The sequence below is a fragment of the Staurois parvus genome, unplaced genomic scaffold (genome assembly GCF_062004578.1).
Source record: "Staurois parvus isolate SC_StPar_1 unplaced genomic scaffold, SC_StPar_1.0 ptg000209l, whole genome shotgun sequence".
Lineage (NCBI taxonomy): Eukaryota > Metazoa > Chordata > Amphibia > Anura > Ranidae > Staurois > Staurois parvus.
Window position 1 is genome coordinate 5184879 of NW_028318005.1, and position 19291 is coordinate 5204169.

The 19291-nt window shown below is 42.3% G+C and overlaps 1 protein-coding gene and 1 pseudogene across 1 annotated transcript in view; one reads left to right on the forward strand and one right to left on the reverse strand.

Moving 5' to 3' along the window:
* The window catches only part of VGLL4 (vestigial like family member 4), a 162580-nt gene that overhangs the window by 22005 nt on the left and 121284 nt on the right, over positions 1-19291 (forward strand). The gene's annotated exons all lie outside the window — the stretch shown is intronic.
* Positions 11655-11769, reverse strand: LOC149461113 (U2 spliceosomal RNA; annotated as a pseudogene).

Sequence of the window (19291 nt, forward strand, 5' to 3'; positions counted from 1 at the left end):
CCAAAGGCTGGATAAAAGGAAGCAAAGTTTTTGGAGACCACTGCTATAGATGATAGAATATAAAACAATAATATACTAATGATATAATAAATATAAAATCTATATAAAAATTGGATAGATTGGAACAGGCAACACAATACTGTTACCTTCATTAGGCAGGAAAGACTCAGAGGGGTGGTCCTCAGGCAGGGACTGGCAGTATTTTGTATTTTTGCAAGAACATTGGTTCTGGTCTTATTTACATTACCTTTTTGATGTTTTGTTTATATATAATACTTATACTTATTAGTACACTGAATTATACCAATCTAGTACTATATGCAGTATACTTTATTTTATTTATACACTAGATTGCCAAAAGTATTGGGATGCCTGCCTTTACACGCACATGAACTTTAATGGCATCCCAGTCTTAGTCCATAGGGTTCAATATTGAGTTGGCCCACCCTTTGCAGCTATAACAGCTTCAACTCTTCTGGGAAGACTGACCACAAGGTGTAGGAGTATCTATGGAAATGTTTGACCATTCTTCCAGAAGCGCGTTTGTGAGGTCAGGCACTGATGTTGGACAAGAAGGCCTAGCTTGCAGTCTCTGCTCTAATTCATCCCAAAGGTGTTCTATCGGGTTGAGGGCAGTCAAGTTCCTCCACTCCAAACTCGCTCATCCATGCCTTTTTATGGACCTTTCTTTGTGCACTGGTATGCAGTCATGTTGGAACAAGGGGCCACCCCCAAACTGTTGAAATTGTCCAAAATGTCTTGCTATGCTGATGCCTTAAGAGTTCCTTCATTGGAACTAAGGGGCCAAGCCCAACCCCTGAAAAACAACCCCACACCATAATCTCCTCTCCACCAAACTTTACACTTGGCACAATGCAATCAGCCAAGTACCGTTCTCCTGGCAACTGCCAAACCCAGACAGGTCCATCAGATTGCCAGACAGAGAAGCGTGATTTGTAACTCTAGAGAACAAGTTTCCCCTGCTGTACTGCTCTGGAGTCCAGTGGTGTTGTACTTTGCATTGCACTTGGTGATGTAAGACTTGGATGTAGCTGTTCAGCCACAGAAACACATTTCATGAAGCTCTCTATGCACTGTTGTTGTGCTAATCTGAAGGCCACACAAAGTTTGGAGGTCTTTAGCTATTGACTCTGCAGACAGTTGGTGACTTCTGTGTGCTTCAGCATGTGCTGACCCCGCTCTGTCATTTTTTTCTTGACCTACCACTTCGTGGCTGAGTTGCTGTTCTCAGTTGCTTCCACTTTGTTATAATACCACTAACTGTTGACCATGGAATATTTAGTAGTAAGGAAATTTCATGGATGGACATTATGGTACCACGCTTGAATTCACTGAGCTCCTGAGAGTGACCCATTCATTCACCAATGTTTTGTAGAAGCAGTCTGTATGCTGAGGGGCTTGATTTTGTACGCCAGTGGCCATGGAGGCGATTGGAAAACCTGAATCCAATGATTTGGAGGGGTGTCTCAATGTTTTCGGCAATAAGAGTGTGTCAATACAGATATTTGCCTCTAATACAGTGGTTCTCAACCTTTCTAATGCCGCGACCCCTTAATACAGTTCCTCATGTTGTGGTGACCCCCAACCATAAAATTATTTTCGTTGCTACTTCATAACTGTAATTTTGCAGTGGGAGGACTAGCGCCCCATCACTGATGTCAGTGGGATGAATAGTGTCCCATCGTTGGTATCAGTGGGAGGAATAGTCCCCCATCGTTGGTGTCAGTGGGGGGAGGAATAGTGCCCCATCGTTGGTATCAGTGGGGGGAGGAATAGTGCCCCATCGTTGGTGTCAGTGGGGGGAGGAATAGTGCCCCATCGTTGGTGTCAGTGGGGGGAGGAATAGTGTCTCATCGTTGGTGTCAGTGGGGGAGGAATAGTGCCCCATCGTTGGTATTAGTGACACAAATGATGGGGCACTATCCCTCCCACTGACACCAATGATACTTACCTTGCTGACCCCTGCTCCAGCCTGGGCTCGCTCTCTCCCTCTCCCATCTACAGCCTGCATACCTGGCTGCAGCAGCAAAATTTGCACTTACCTGTCAGCTGTCTTCCTTCTCTGGCCTCTCTCTTCACTCGCTCCTGCAGCTCCCTCGATCTTCTTCGATCTCCGCGCGCTGCCGCTCGGCTCCTCCTCTCCAAGCTCCACCTCCTCGCCGGTGATTGGCCGCCTGTGTGCCTCTCCTGAGCTACAGTTCCGGTGGCCAATCAGCGGCGAGGAGGCGGTGACAGGGGCAGCATATCATCCCGCCCACACATCGCCGGAGACAGGAGCGGTGTCTCGGTTCCTAAGACCATCGGAAATATGTGTTTTCCGATGGTCTTAGGTGACCCCTGGGAAATGGTCGTTCGACCCCCAGGTTGAGAACCGCTGCTCTAATACTTGATATATAACACGTAGCCATTTATTATGCATGCACTTGGGTCTGCATATGTCTGCCTCTCTTCACTAGTGTTTTTTCTCTGCCTTTTGCACCATGATAGCCCACCTTTCCCTCCCCATACAAATTGACAGCATTCACCATTTTATTAATAGTAATATTGGGCAGGCTTGACAAAGTGGGCATCCCCAAACGTGTAGCCATACCCACTTTCAGGATTCTACTTGTGACTTCATTGGCTTTCTCCTCGCTGCACTTGTCGGGCTGTATGAGACCAGAGCCACTTTTAGAGTTGTGAAGCTTGCCAGCTGTGTCCATCTGCTGTCTTGGGCCCCAGTTCATTGGAAAAGAACCTGGTTTTTGGTATGCACCATTTTGCTTCCTGTTTGTGAATGGGAAAATTGCTACTTTTTTTTAGATATTAACCCTTTCATAATACACTTAGCTGTTCCCTTTTCTCTTGTACTGGTAATATGTATGTTTGTCAGAGATGTATACATACAACTTCTTCGGCATGCAACCCCCTGATATTTGTATTGTGGTGTGTGTGTGTTTTTTTTTTTTTTTCCACCAGGATTTTGTCTACTTCGCAGAAAGCATTTTACTGCTCTTTTGCCCACTTTTTATTCATTCATGTACCAGTGTAAGGCCCTTTTTCACACGGGCGTTCCGTATGTCCATTTTTCTTCTGTTCGTTTATGGATGGAAAATGGACACCCATGTATTTCTATGGACTAATGGATGATCATCTGTTTACATTCGTTTTAATGACTGCATCCTTTAACATCTGTTTTTTTTTTTTTTGCACGGAAGGAAACCCTATTTTTCTTCCGTTTCGAAAACGGCCATGAACTGATCCGTTTCTTCATCAGTTCAGTCACGTTCTTTCCAGAAAAAAAAAAAAACACGAACGCCCGTGTGAAAGGGGCCTAAAACTGGTCTGCCCATGCAGAGGTTGTTTAGTATAATGAAAACAACTGTTTTTAAAGCCTCCTGGCTGTTTTTTGTTGCAGAGCGGTCTATTCCTCCTTGGAGCAGGGCTGTCTCAGTCTCTGCTTCTCTCTTAACTGGACCTGTTGTCTGTTCACTAGGTATGAGCTAAGATTTCAGGTTAGCCTGAAACTGTGGGGAAATGTCACCTGATAGCAGGCCACCAGTCCAATCAGCAGCAGCCATGTAATTTCCTGGCCCACTGCCACATGTAACAAAGGGGTGCTTTTGCTGGTGATATAATTGACCTAATCTGGGGACAATCCCTGTTTAGAAAATTACTTTTTTTTTTTTTTTTTTTGTGAGCAACACCCACCTGATTTCAGTCATTTTACCTGTTTTTGGGGACCCTCTTGGTGCTGAAATACACTGTCTGCATCTTTGCACAATGACAAACTATTTGTCTATCATGATATGTATGTACAGTCAGGTCCATAAATATTGGGACATCGACACAATTCTAACGTTTTTGGCTCTATACACCACCACAATGGATTTGAAATGAAACAAACAAGATGTGCTTTAACTGCAGACTGTCGGCTTTAATTTGAGGGTATTTACATCCAAATCAGGTGAACGGTGTAGGAATTACAACAGTTTTCATATGTGCCTCCCACTTGTTAAGGGACCAAAAATAATGGGACAGAATAATAATCAGAAATCAAACTTTCACTTTTTAATACTTGGTTGCAAATCCTTTGCAGTCACTTTCAGCCTGAAGTCTGGAACGCATAGACATCACCAGACACTGGGTTTCATCCCTGGTGATGCTCTGCCAGGCCTCTACTGCAACTGTCTTCAGTTCCTGCTTGTTCTTAGGGCATTCTCCCTTCAGTTTTGTCTTCAGCAAGTGAAATGCATGCTCAATCGGATTCAGGTCAGGTGATTGACTTGGCCATTGCATAACATTCCACTTCTTTCCCTTAAAGAACTCTTTGGTTGCTTTTGCAGTATGCTTTGGGTCATAGTCCATCTGCACTGTGAAGTGGCGTCCAGTGAGTTCTGAAGCATTTGGCTGAATATGAGCAGATAATATTGCCCGAAACACTTCAGAATTCATCCTGCTGCTTTTGTCAGCAGTCACATCATCAATAAATACAAGAGAAGCAGTTCCATTGGCAGCCATACATGCCCACGCCATGACACTACCACCACCATGCTTCACTGATGAGGTGGTATGCTTAGGATCATGAGCAGTTCCTTTCCTTCTCCATACTCTTCTCTTCCCATCATTCTGGTACAAGTTGATCTCGGTCTCATCTGTCCATAGGATGTTGTTTCAGAACTGTGAAGGCTTTTTTAGATGTCGTTTGGCAAACTCTAATCTGGCCTTCCTGTTTTTGAGGCTCACCAATGGTTTCCATCTTGTGGTGAACCCTCTGTATTCACTCTGGTGAAGTCTTCTCTTGATTGTTGACTTTGACACACATACACCTACCTCCTGGAGAGTGTTCTTGATCTGGCCAACTGTTGTGAAGGGTGTTTTCTTCACCAGGGAAAGAATTCTTCGGTCATCCACCACAGTTGTTTTCTGTGGTCTTCCGGGTCCTTTGGTGTTGCTGAGCTCACCGGTGCGTTCTTTCTTTTTAAGAATGTTCCAAACAGTTGTTTTGGCCACGCCTAATGTTTTTGCTATCTCTCTGATGGGTTTGTTTTGTTTTTTCAGCCTAATGATGGCTTGCTTCATTGATAGTGACAGCTCTTTGGATCTCATCTTGAGAGTTGACAGCAACAGATTCCAAATGCAAATAGCACACTTGAAATGAACTCTGGACCTTTTATCTGCTCATTGTAATTGGGATAATGAGGGAATAACACACACCTGGCCATGGAACAGCTGAGAAGCCAATTATCCCATATGCAAACTGTTGTAATTCCTACACCGTTCACCTAATTTGGATGTAAATACCCTCAAATTAAAGCTGACAGTCTGCAGTTAAAGCACATCTTGTTCGTTTTATTTCAAATCCATTGTGGTGGTGTATAGAGCCAAACATGTTAGAATTGTCGATGTCCCAATATTTATGGACCTGACTGTAACTGTATATGATGGTCAGATGATTAAATAATTTGTTTCTTGTATTTTACCGATGTAAACTCTCCTCCCCCATTTCCACATAATCAGTCTTGCTGTTTCTGCTTCTTCATTACGATTATTATACCTGCTGCACACTGCCTTATAGAATAAATAGAAATTCCAGCAGGAAGTGTGACAGGCCTTCACAGTGGTAGGGTGCTGTGGGGCTTGTGGATAACCTGGCCTGTCGGCATCCACCCATAACCGGAATAAAGTATTTTGGTTGACTGAACTATACCATTTTTGATCATTTATGGTTTTTTAAAAAAAAAAACCCTGATGAGTGTATACAGATGACCTCCTTCTGTTGTGTTGTATGTCTCTTGACCTATGTGTCACCCTGTCACTCTCCCCCAGTAGTCCCACCCCACATATTGCCCAGTTAGTGACCTAGTAATCCCAGGCCACATTGTCCTGCCAGTGACCTGGTAATCCTGAGCTACATTGTCCTGTCACCGACTGGGTAATCCTGAGGCAACATCGTGTCAGCAGTTGCTGCATTTCTTTACAAATTCCACAGCCCCTTCAATTGTCAAAACTCTTCTCTTAATATGTAATGTGATATCATAAGTATGAGTGGTTGTCGTGTGGGGTTTTTTTTTTATATACTTTAAATGGATATATATTTGGTGTACTGTAACCCACTAAGTTAAAGAGAAGCCCATACATATTTATGGATGGCCAAAACTAGTGGTGGCATGGTTTTGTTGGCCCCCCGCACAACTCCTTGGGTAAAGGAACAAATACATAGGTGTGTGTGAACACCCAGCTCAGAATTCATAGTATTTGGGGTCATGATCTTTATCTCTACTCCAGTCAATCAAAAAAAAATAAGTCTTAAGCCCATTAGTTCTTCGAACTACGTGCAGACCATTAGCTTCAAAATTACACTGTGAGAAAGTCATGACTTCCAACAAGTTGCTAAAGGGTTAGTCCTCTTAAAAGTAATATTTTAATTATAGGTAGTGCCTGGAGAGTAGAATTAGTCCCTGATCTCTTTTGCCAAGGTATCCAAGACAAAAGATTTCCCTGCAAAACATCTGTCTACCTGGGAGCTTTGGGTGTCCTATCCACAAGTGTATGTCCTTCATGTTCTAAGATGCTCTCTAGAATATAAAATATAATCCTATAGTGAGAGTAGAAACTGCTCATAATCGAAGATGTTGCAGACACAGGGAATCAAGCATGGATAGTAGAGCAATAGTAGTCTTGAAGATCTGGAACCTTTTTATAAGTGCTTTTACTGTTCAGCATCTGCAAAATTCGCATTCCCTGTGTTCACTGCTATGTAGTTATAAACCTATGCAAGGTCCATTTTGGTTGGTATTGGAGTTTACACAGGGTTGATGTTGTCCTCTCGTCACCATGTTTGGGCTTGGCAAGTAACAGCTAGGTTAGAGCACGGCATTATTGGCGGAGGTGCTACCTGAATAATATTTTATTAGTTTAATTTCTCCTCCTCTTATTGGTGTGGGGGGAGAGGGGTTTTGGGCCATAGGTTATTTTATTTTTTGTTCTTATTTTGCCTGGGGGGAGAGGGTGTAAGGGTTATTTTTACTCTAGGGATTTATACTTACAGTATTTTCTGGCGTATAAGACTACTTTTTATACATAAAAATACACCCCAAAAATTGGGGGTCGTCTTATACGCGGGGTATAAAATGTGAACCTTGAGTTTGTTTGGGTCAAGCTGGCTGGATGTGTGGTAATACTGTACATACAGTATACTGTGCTGAGCCAAGCTGGCTCAAAACAAATGTCCCTATGACAGATTAATCTGTCAGCCCGCCTGCTCGGATTGGCTGAGTCAGAGAGGTGGGCTGATGATGTCACAACCTCAGCCAATCCGAACAGGCTTCGTATTTATTAGTAGAATACATCGCTCGCCGTGATTGGCCCAGCGTATACTGTATGTAGCTGCAGCTACTGTACATACACACATCCAGTGGGCTGATTACCGTAGGGACGTACCGGTACGTTTTGAAACAGCTTGGCTCAGTATACTGTATATACCACAGTGGGATATACTCAGTATACGGTATATACCACACATCCAGCGGGCTGACAGATGAATCTGTAATAGGGACATTTGTTTTGAGCCAGCTTGGCTCAGCGCGGTATACTGTCTCCTGTGGGCTGTATATATACTGTATACTGTATGTAGCCGAAGCTACCGTATTACCGCACATCCAGAGGTAACCATCTGATTTGGAATTTGATCCATATGATGACTGTCTTACAAATGTATCACAAGATGTCATTCATGAACTTATGATGTCAGAGGATGAACATGAGGATTTTGAAGGATTTTAAGTACCAGTAAGTCATAACCATTTCAATTAAAAAATATGATGTTTTTAAATGGTGTTGCCTCGGAAAGGGGGTAGTCTTATACGGCGAGTATAGCCCAAAACCTATGTTTTAACTGGAAAATTAGGGGGTCGTCCTATACGCCCAGTCGCCTTATACGCCCGAAAATACAGTATTTATTTTAAATCCTGTCTGAGAGGTTTTGCGGAGCTCTTAGAATGTATTGAGGTTTCCCATTATGTTTAATGGATCGTTTTTTGTAAAACACAAACGTGTGTGTGTGTGTGTGTGTGTGTGTGTGTGTGTGTGTGTGTGTGTGTGGTTTTTTCCCCCCCTGTAATTTTATGCTAACTCAATCAGCAGGTTAAAAGCCCACTAATTGCAGAGGAGCAATTGTGTTAATTTTATTTTGTACAATTTCTCCCCTCACTTTTTTTTTTTTTTTTTTTTTTTTTTTTAATTTAGTTTTTAGGGTATTTTATTGATCATTGATTTAGTGTTAGGCTGGGTGTAATCGTTTTACTGATGTGTATACTTGGGATCTGCCTGAAAGATTCTGAGCAAAATGCTCCTATAAAGACCTTGCGTAAACACATGTAAAGGTGCGGAAACATATAGACGAGTAAAATTCTTCTTGGTTGCCAGTGTTGTAATATATTACTTTTATACTCGCATTAATTGCTGCACTCCAAATGTAATGTTGTTTTTTTGTTTTGCGACTTTGTATTCATTGCTGTATTATTGTATTATTGATCCTTATTCTGCCCCCAGAGCTATAAATTTTTTATTTATCAAAATCTTAAACATAAGGGCCAGTAGGGGAGCACTCGGATGGGATTCAGCCATTGTGACCATTGGATCTGGAGCCCTTAATAAACACTAATCATCTGAGCAGCCCTAGGCTGCTTAGCGGGAAGTGTGTGGGATTCTTCAAAGTAAAGGTGGCCAAACATTGATCAACATTCAGCTGGTTCAGCAGGGACTGGGAGAATATCAATCCATGTTTGGGCAGGCTGGTTGTACAGAAGTCGATGTACCAATTGGAGACTGAGACTGGCCCTCAGAGTTTTGAGCTGTATGAAGTGACTGGTCCCCAGGACGGGAAACTGACATTCACTATAGAGCAAAATGCAACTTGGAGAGTGCACTGCTACAAAAAAGGCTACAAAAAGGTGTATATACTGAAATTTTATTTTTTGCATGGTGTTGGGCTTTACATTTTTAAAAGTTGGCTCATTTTGGATGCTATCACAGCTGCTTCAGATACTGGCTGATCCAGTTTCAGTAACTCTTCCCCTATGAGCTTCAAAACCAAGCCCTCACGGATTCTGTAGCTGCAGGCACTGTGGAGCAGTCCAATCTTAACCTCCCTGGAGGTATTCCTGAGTGTAGCTCGGGGTAAAGTTTCAGTACCACAAGCGGTAACCCCGAGCTACACTCGGGCTTACCATGCGGCACTGCTCTGCGATCCTTCGATCACTTACCTTGTCCTGCGCTCCCACGATGTCCCTCCTGCAGTGTCCCCGGCAATAGAATCCGGCGGATTCCGGCATCTGTCATCTGGGTGCCGTCCCCAGCGAGCGTCGGGACGTACGGGGGACAGAACGGCGGGAAATTTGAAAATGACAAAAAATGATATTCACTAAAATCACAATCGCATAGTAAAACATTACTGTATCAAACCATTTCACATACATTTTGTCCCGATAGCTTTGTCCTGTGCCCTGCCTGCATTTTTACTGTTCTTTCTGCCTGGAAACTGAGAAATGTCCATGGTGTCCAAAAAGTGTCCATTTTAGGTCAAAAGCGGTTTTAGACCAGCTAGAGAACAGCGATAGTAAATCAGAACCACTTGCAAATTGAGTGATAATGATTTGTGGGGAAATTCATCATCAGACACTGAAAACGATTTTGCGAACTTGGCGCTATATTTCATATTTCAGTGTTTTTGGTTTGATTAGCTTGGGGTAAAGTTTCAGTACCAAAAGCGGCAACCCCGAGCTACACTTGGGCTTACCATGCGGTGCTGTTCTGGCATCTGTTCTTCACTTACCTTGTCCTGCGCTCCCGCAATGTCCCTCCTGCAGTGTCCCCTGTAATGTCCTCCGGCCGATGCCGGCATCTGTCATCTGGGTTTCGTCGTCTGCCAGGTCGGGACATACGGGGACAGAACGGTGGAAAATTTGAAAATCACAAAAAGTGACATTCACTAAATACACCAAAATCACATAGTAAAACATTACTGTATCAAAGCATTTCACATACATTTTGTCCCGAGTGCTTTGTCCTGTGCCCTGCCTGCATTTTTACTGTTCTTTCTGCCTGGAAACTGAGAAACGTCCATGGCGTCCAAAAAGTGTCCCTTTAGGTCAAAAGCGGTTTTAGACCAGCTAGAGAACAGCGATAGTAAATCAGAACCACTTGCAGAATTGAGTGATAATGATTTGTGGGGAAATTCGTCATCAGACACTGAAAATTATTTTTGCGACTTTGCTCAGCGATGTGCGAACTTGGCGCTATATTTCAAATTTCAGTGTTTTTGGTTTGATTATATTATTGAATTAAATTTATTCTATTATTATTTTTTATAATTATTTATTAAATTATAATTTATGATTTCGTGTTTCAAGTTTTATCCTACCTGGGATGTTTACTAGACTCTTGTTCGGACAGATTTCAGTGAGTTATTCCTAAAAATTACAGGCCTACAATAAAAAAAATACATATTTCCATGCAAAAAAATGTACCGCTTTGAGCACAGAAATATGGACATAATCAGACCGCTAGGGAGGTTAAAGGTCACAGCAGACACACTGAATTTGTTCAAGTCTCTCACAGAACCTTAGCTCATCCTGCTCCTTTTCCTAGCAGTTACTCAAAAGCCTTCAACCCCATTAACACTTTGATTCACTGGAAATCAAGTCTCATTCCATGTTTTCCAATAACCGTTCATATACGTGTGACTTTAAGTTGCAGCGACTTCAAAGTAGTTCATGCACTACTATGGGCTGCCTTGTTTTTTTTTTTTGTTTTTTTTTTAAGTCCGCAAACGTGGAACTGTAACGAAAAAACCCGTAAGTGTCCGCAAAAAAGTGCAAGTGCAGAAACACACACACGAAAAACGTGCACTTAGGGGTGTGTTTGTCCTACCCCCGAAAGGGTTGGACCGTTCACCCGAACCCCCGGGGCACGAAGCTCCTGACAGGGACAAGGTTCCCATTTGGTCCTCCTGGCCAAAAGGCCTGGTGGACCACCGTTCCTTATGCCCAGCCGAAGCCGGACATCCAGTACTAGGCAAGGGGGTTCTCCCGAAGAGAAAACCCCCTAGGGATCAGGGGAGGAAGGAACCGTATGGCCACACATCCTCCCCCTAGACTTCAGGTAAGGCCCGAGGACCCACACCCTCCATCCGTGAAAAACACACACATAAGAAAGCAAAAAGTGACAAAACGTGGGAGTGGTTTAAATAAATAGAATAAAATAAAAAAGTGGTACCGTGCCTAATAGTGCACAGACCAGGCCCTGAGGCCTGTAGCAAAAATTGCCCTGGACTTAGCCAAAAGACCTGGTCCTTAGGGCGCTGTGCAAAAAGAGGTGAAAAACAGTGGCCATGTGTCATCTTCACACCGTGGGGTCCCACACCCAAGTGTTACTAGTGACACCCCTGAGAGCGTCTTCCCCAGGGGGCACTGAGTTTGCGGACTTTTTGCGTCCCCGACCCCAGGCCAGACCAAGGTAGCCTGCTCAAACCAGGAGGAACTGGGTCTTTCCGGTCTCCCCAGAGGAATTACTCCCAAGGCCCCAGAACGAATCATGGCGCTCCCTGGTTTCTGTCCCTCCGGTACTAGCCTTCCGGACCCCCATCATACCAGTGAGGGTACTGTACAACAACCATCCCCGTAAACTAGAATGGTCGGTAGCACCCCCACTGGACACTGATAAGAACAGATACTACACTTGATCTTAGCCAAAAGGCCGAGAAGCGATGGGCTGCCTTGTATGCAACTTGAGGGCCATAGACTTTAATGTTAACCCTCAAAAGTAGCATGAAAGTCATGACTGACTGTTTTGCATGCAACAATGGGTCTGATTGTGCAGAGAAACAAGTCCCTTCCAAGTCGTCATGCCCATACAAAGTTGCACGACTTTGGAGTCGTAAAAGTGTGGATGGTCCAGTCTTGTAAACGGGTAGCAGGTGCTCTGGAAGGAGTGATATTCCTCATATTGTGTGCTGGTTACTAATGCGGTGTGATTTTTACATAACCAGCTTTGTGAGATGACAGATCTTATGTATATGGATAACTTTGTTATTACAGAGACATTTGTTCAGAGACTCAATGACTGGGAAATAACTAGAATAGGGTATACACTATATAGGAACAACAGAGTAGAAAAAAACGAATGCATTCAAAAAGCAAATTGCCTGAAACCCTCTGCATCTGTCTACGACCCAGAGGAATGTTTCCGTGGAATTGCCACCAGTAGAATTTTTTAACGAACGTTCATAACATTGGTGTAAAAATTCTCTGTATGTTTGACTTGAAAAATGTTGTTTTGAAAGTACTTTAACTTTTATTTCCTATTTTGATTTTCAAATTTCCTAAAGTAAAACCACATTTTACTCTTAACTTCATTGAGAAAAATTTAATTCTGCTCCTTTTTGATTTTTCTTGTCACTTTGGTTGAATAATGACCCCATTTAATGATAAGAAAATCAAACTATTCTTAAAACGACAAACATTTTGAACAAAATTCTATTGTTTGGCTGCTGCCTGTCAAACTTGGCATGCCATGGCAATATGTATCCACCCAAGTGGCACAATGTCTACTTGTGGGTTGGTGGTAAAAATGCAGATCAACTGCCTGCTGTTACCACCTGCTGGCCACCCATGTGAAAGGAGCCTTTAATTCTACCATCTGGGAGGCAACTCGAATATATGCCAGGCAAGTTGCACAGTATAATCCTACAGATAATGGTAAGAAGAAACTACATTGATCAAAAAGCCCTCCAACCAAAACCGTGTGTAGCGTGGTAAAGACTTAGAACAGAAAGTATTCACATTTCTATTCATCATATGTCACAAAAATGAGTTTATTTCTTCTTTTGTAGTGGCCAGAGCTATGTAAAGCTTTCTATTATGCCCCACCAGCAAGATGGCCACCCTGGTGTATAGTGCATATACAGCGTACACTTAAAGAGCCATTTATTCCCAGCTGCATACAGCAGTCATAGGCTTTTATACAGTTCTCTTCTTGCCCATGATATACTTCTTGTCTGTTTAGAATTTACCTTTTATCAAACCTAAGCTTCAGAAACACTTTTTGATAAAGTTCCCAGTTTAACAAAGGTTGATAGAAGTAACCACAGGCAATGACTCAATGTTTGCATATTTCAGTGTTATGATCACTGCAATCTTCTATAAACATTCCTGGATAAATTTCAATCGTTAGTAAAAATAGCGGGTTGTGTGACATAATCTGCAGTCAGCATTGGCGGCTTTATTCACTGATCGGGATGTGGGGCATGTCGGAGCTGTTGGTGTAATATAGTGGTGGAGTGAATTTTATAGGTCCCCCATAACATGGTCTTCATCCACCAACAACCTACAATGACTTTGTAAATAATGGGCTACATGAAGTGATACTTTTTTTGCATTGACCGCTTTATTCCTTGGCAATCTGGGTATGGGGAGTATCTGAGCTGCTCATGTACAGTGGGGCAAAAAAGTATTTAGTCAGCTACCAATTGTGCAAGTTCTCCCACTCTTTGGTCTTCACCATAGTGGAGTTTGGAGTGTGACTGTTTGAGGTTGAGAACAGGTGTCTTTTATACTGATAACAAGTTCAAACAGGTGCCATTGATATAAGTAATGAGTGCAGGACAGAGGAGCCTCTTAAAGAAGAAGGTACAGGTCTGTGAGAGCCAGAAATCTTGCTTGTTTGTTGGTGACCAAATACTTATTTTCCACCATAATTTGCAAATAAATTCTTTCCAAATCAGCCAATATGATTGTCTGGATTTTTTTTCTCATTTTGTCTCTCATAGTTGAGGTCTACCTATGATGCCAATTACAGGCCTCTCTCATCTTTTTAAGTGGGAGAACTTGCACAATTGGTGGCTGACTAAATACTTTTTTGTCCCACTGTAGTTTAGTGGAGATATAGATCACAAGTCAAAACACATTTTGGTGGCATGAATGTTAGACCTGTTCCTAGATGTGTTTTGATCCGCTGATTCCCAAAATGGCACCACTTTTCCCTATTGATTGTAGTTTTTGCGATACAGCATAATTGCCATATACCACTCTTCACTCCTGGTCCTCCATCAAAAATCAAGATTTTAATGTAGTGTGCAATATTATAGCATGAAAGAAACCTAAGTTGACCACCATAGAGGTTGTAGCAAAATGCAAAAATGTGTGGCAATATACAGTTGCAAGAAAAAGTATGTGAACCCCTTGGGATTACCTGGAGTTTTGCATGAATTGGGCATAAAATGTGCTCTGAACGTCATCTAAGTCACAACAATAGAAGAACACAGTTTGCTGAACATAATACTACACAAACATTAGATGTTGCCATGGTTTAATTGCACATAACATGTAAACATTCACAGTGCAGGGAGGAAAAAGTATGTGAGGCCCTAGCTTAATGACTTCTCCCAGAGCTGATTGGAGCCAGGAGTAAGCCAACCTTGACTCCAATCAGTGTGATGATATTGGATGTGTTGCTGACAGCTGTCCTGCCCTTAAAAAACACACACCTGTTTTGGGTTTACTGGTTTCAAGAAGCACTGTCTGATGTGAACCATGCATCGCAAAAAAGAGCTCTCAGAAGACCTACGATCAAGAATTGTTGACTTGCATGAAGCTGGAAAGGGTTACAAAAGTATCTCCAAAAGCCTTGATGTTCATGTGTCCACGGTAAGACAGACTGTCTCCAAATGGAGAAAGTTTAGCACTGTTGCTACTCTCCCTAGGCGTGGTCGTCCTGTAAAAATGACTGCAAGAGCACAGCGCAGAATGCTGCATGAGGTAAAGAAGAATCCCAGAGTGTCAGCTAAAGACCTACAGAAATCTCTGGCACATGCTAACATTTTTGTTGACACATCTACAATAAGCAAAACATTAAACAAGAATGGAGTACATGGGAGGACACCACGGAGGAAGCCATTGCTGGCCAAAAAGAAGATTGCAGCACGTTTGAAGTTTGCAAAAGAGCACCTGGATGTTCCACAGCACTACTGGCAAAATATACTGTGGACAGATGAAACCAAGATTGAGTTGTTTGGGAAGAACACACAACACTATGTGTGGAGAAAAAAAGGCACAGCACACCAACATCAAAACCTCATCCCCACTGTAAAGCATGGCGGAGGGAGCATCATGGTTTGGGGCTGCTTTGCTGCCTCAGGGCCTGGACGGATTGTTGTCATTGATGGGAAAATGAATTCCAGAGTTTATCAAGACATTTTGCAGGAAAATGTACGACCATCTGTCTGCCAACTGAAGCTCCGCAAAGGATGGGTGATGCAACAGGACAATGACCCAAAGCATACAAGTAATTCAACAAAACAATGGCTGCAACAGCACAGAATATACCTTCTGGAGAGTCCTGACCTCAACCCGATTGAAATGCTGTGGCATGACCTTAAGAGAGCGATTCACACCAGACATCACAAGAATATTGCTACATTGAAACAGTTTTGTGAAGAGGAGTGGTCCAAAATTACTCCAGATTGTTGTGCAGGTTTGATCTGCAACTACAGGAAACATTTGGTTGAGGTTATTGCTGCCAAAGGAGGGTCAACCAGTTATTAAGTCCAAAGGTTCACATACTTTTTCCTCCCTGCACTGTGAATGTTTACATGTTATGTGCAATTAAACCATGGCAACATCTAATGTTTGTGTAGTATTATGTTCAGCAGACTGTGTTCTTCTATTGTTGTGACTTAGATGACGTTCAGAGCACATTTTATGCCCAATTCATGCAAAACTCCACGTAATCCCAAGGGGTTCACATACTTTTTCTTGCAACTGTATACACACTGTACAATTCGAACTATAAGCCTAGGTTCACACTACAGTGGTGTGGTATATCGCATCTGATTTGCACAGGAACCACACCGCATTCCTGTACAAATCACATGCGATTTGTATGCGGTACAGTTAGAGCCATACATTTTGTATGGTTCTATTCACAATGCACCCGCACCAAAAACGTGCAGGTCCCTTTTTTTTGGTCCACACTAGAATCAGATTGCATGGGTATTCACACCTATGCAAGCCGATTCTGCACATCCCACCACATTTTGCGGACTGATGTCAGGGTGTTGTTAACTTAACATTCACACCTGAATCGGTTCATATGAACGGGGTGCGATTGTGATGCGGTGCGGAAATCGCACTGAAAACGCTGGGATATCATTTTGGTCCATCCGACGCCGCCAGGTTGCACCCCAGACTGTCCAGGAGCTCAGTGATGCCCTGGTCCAGATTAGGGAGGAAATACCCCAGGACACCATCCGTCTCATTAGGAACATGCCCCAATGTTGCCAGGCATGCATACAAGCACGTGGGGGCCATACAAACTACTGAGTACCATTTTGAGTTTCAGCATAATAGACTAGCCTGCTGCATACTTTTTTCCCTTTGATTTTTCGGGGTGTCTTTGAGTTCAGTCCTCTGTAGGTTGTCATTTCCATCAAACGATGGGGCCTCATTACGCTCCTAACACATTGCCCAGTCCATATCAGTATAGATATCCAGCATGATATTTTCCCCATTGAGATCTGATGTGTTTTCATTGAGTTCCTTTAATTTTTTTTGAGCCGTGTATTACTATTGTTGAAGCCGCATGGTATTGCATCAGAAGTCTGTATTACTTGAGTGTAGGGCTTGGCTGTTTTTTATAGAAGGTCTCTACTCGGAACAAACCTCGTAAAATTCCAAATACTGTTACATGCAATATGTATTTCTTTATGGACATCTGTCACTGAATGTTCTATGTACTGTCAGTCGGATGTCTTTTTAGGAACTTTCGACTGGTGAGGATTGTGTGATTTGAACTGCCAGCTATTGTATTGACTCTCATCCCTGTTCTCTGGTCAGCCAAGAATTGAAGGTGTCGGTGTCCTCACTAGTCAAAAGGCTCGATTTTAAATAATAATATTTAAAGAGCAACTGTCATCTCTGTCCTGCAGCGGCTCCTCCTCTGACCCGCTCTTGACTTGCTGACCGTCCTATTCACTTTAATGGGATGGGTGGTGATGCGACAGTGACACAATGTGAGGGACGTGGATGCCGCTAATGGGCGCTGCCTTTTGATGGTTCTAAAATGACAGGTTCTCTTTAAATGTAAGGACTCCGACTCATTCTTGCCGGTAGTTAGGATCTTTAGTATTTGCAAACCAAATGAAGGTTTCCTTTTTAGAATAATAGGCTGTCAGGTTACTAAAACAGCGATATCAGAACCGATTTTAGGTTTATTCTTTTATTTTATGTTTTCTCATGGTTACTGTGAAATTGTGTGATTGCATCAATGCAGTGCATGTTATCTCAGTTTGGGTTCATTGAATGAGTTTACAAAAAATGTAAATACAGTATTGCAGAATATACAGCCTCATGCTACATAACTAAGCTCAATTTCATGCTGAATAAACTACATTTATTAATATATCTTAAATACAAAACTATCTTTAGCTATATTTTTACTCCAAAAGCATTTTATTAAAATAATTTGCTAAAAATATTTTTTTTATCCACGCTGCTATATAGTGTGGGGTGTTTTTTTTTTTTTTTTTTTGTTTTTTTTTGTATGCTTTTGGGGGTTGCAGGAGGAGCCAGACTATAGAGAACAATGCAAATCATGCCCTTGGTGGGAATCAAATTGAGGCCTTGCACTGCACAACAGATGGGCTGACCACTTTATCAACATGGATGTTTCACCACCTGGCATTCTCTCCAAAACGTCTGTCATCTTTCTGTGTATGCCAACCTTAAACCTTTTTTTTTTTTCAGTTTCTTACTTTGTTGTCTCTCTGGCCCTACTCAATTCAACAGTCTCCCAAAGCTTTCGAAATGCCTACCCTAAACCTAAAGGAAATCTATACTAAGAGAAATATGTAAGCTTCCCCTTGTGAGGATGCTTGGTTGTTTGTAACTTAAATACTTTGCACTGTCCAAAACCAGCAATGCAGGAAGCAATGACTTAAACTTGACCTGCCCACAAAAAGGGAAGACTTGCAGTATTGTGTATTAAAAAAAAAAAAAAAGTTTAATTTTTTAAGCAGTACCCTGAAATAACACTTTTTTTTTTTTTTTTTTTTTCCGTTTTTTTCTTTTTTTTGTGTGTGTGTGTGTGCGCGCGTGCGTGTGTATATATATGTATGTATGTATGTATATATATGTATGTATGTGTATGTGTGTATATATATATATATATATATATATATGTATATATATAGCCTCCTGGTAAATGGCAATACTTTGTCTCTTGAACCTTCTAGCTGTACATCTGCAGTGTAGGATTTAAGGCACTGTGCCTCTGACTGCTATTCTCACTAGATTTGAATTGATATTTGGTGATGTCACTACTATGCTTTTTATTGTTCTGTTAATGACTTGCTGGAAAGAGCTGTCCTGGAGGACATGCAGCTCAAGGATCTCCCTACTTCTGTTACTTCTTTTGTGGATATGTTTCCACCTGTGACTGCTTCTTGAATCTTCCCCACACCAGTTTATCGGGGAGGCAGCATTGACATTAAGAAACAAAGCCCTGCCTCTACCGAGTTGTCTACCTCCACACATAGACAGTGCTGAACAAGGTCTGGTAAGACTGGAACAGGAAAAAAAAAATCGCCTGCAGAGAATACTGGTAACTAGTTCGTCGCCAGCTGCTTTGACAGTTCAGATTCCCTTTGAGCAGTGATATCAGGAAGTCTGGCAGTAGATAAGAGTAGAATTACAGAAAGCAAGCCCTACCTACATTATCTATACTGCACAGCCAACCTGTTAGTTTGCCCAGCATGGACAAAGTATAGGTTGACTTTAAAACCCAATCCTTTTTTTTTATATATTACAAAGGGTCCCCAAACAGATACAAAAAAAAAGTCAGCTTAGGTGCAATACTTGCCTGTATAGTAGAGCTATACCCCCAAGTATTCCTGTTCATCACCAGTTGCTGTCCGTCTTCTAGGTTGGATGACACCCAGTGTTCCACCCAGAAGTCTCAGGACCAACTAGGACCACATGGATGTCATGGTCTCACTCCTCCAAGGAGGATTTGCCACAGTATCCTTTATTTCTAGTTTAATAAAGCAAAGAATGGTGCTAACCTCACTTAAGCATCTTTTTTTCTCTGTCAGGGGCCAAAGAGGTTCAGAGGAAGACCCTGCATGTTATGGATCCAGTGCTTTGATTAAGGGTAATGGGTAGCTCTCAAAGGGTAGAGGAAGGACACTCGGGAAGGCATTGAGTAATGCTCTTGATGCTTTTTAGACCCCATTCAC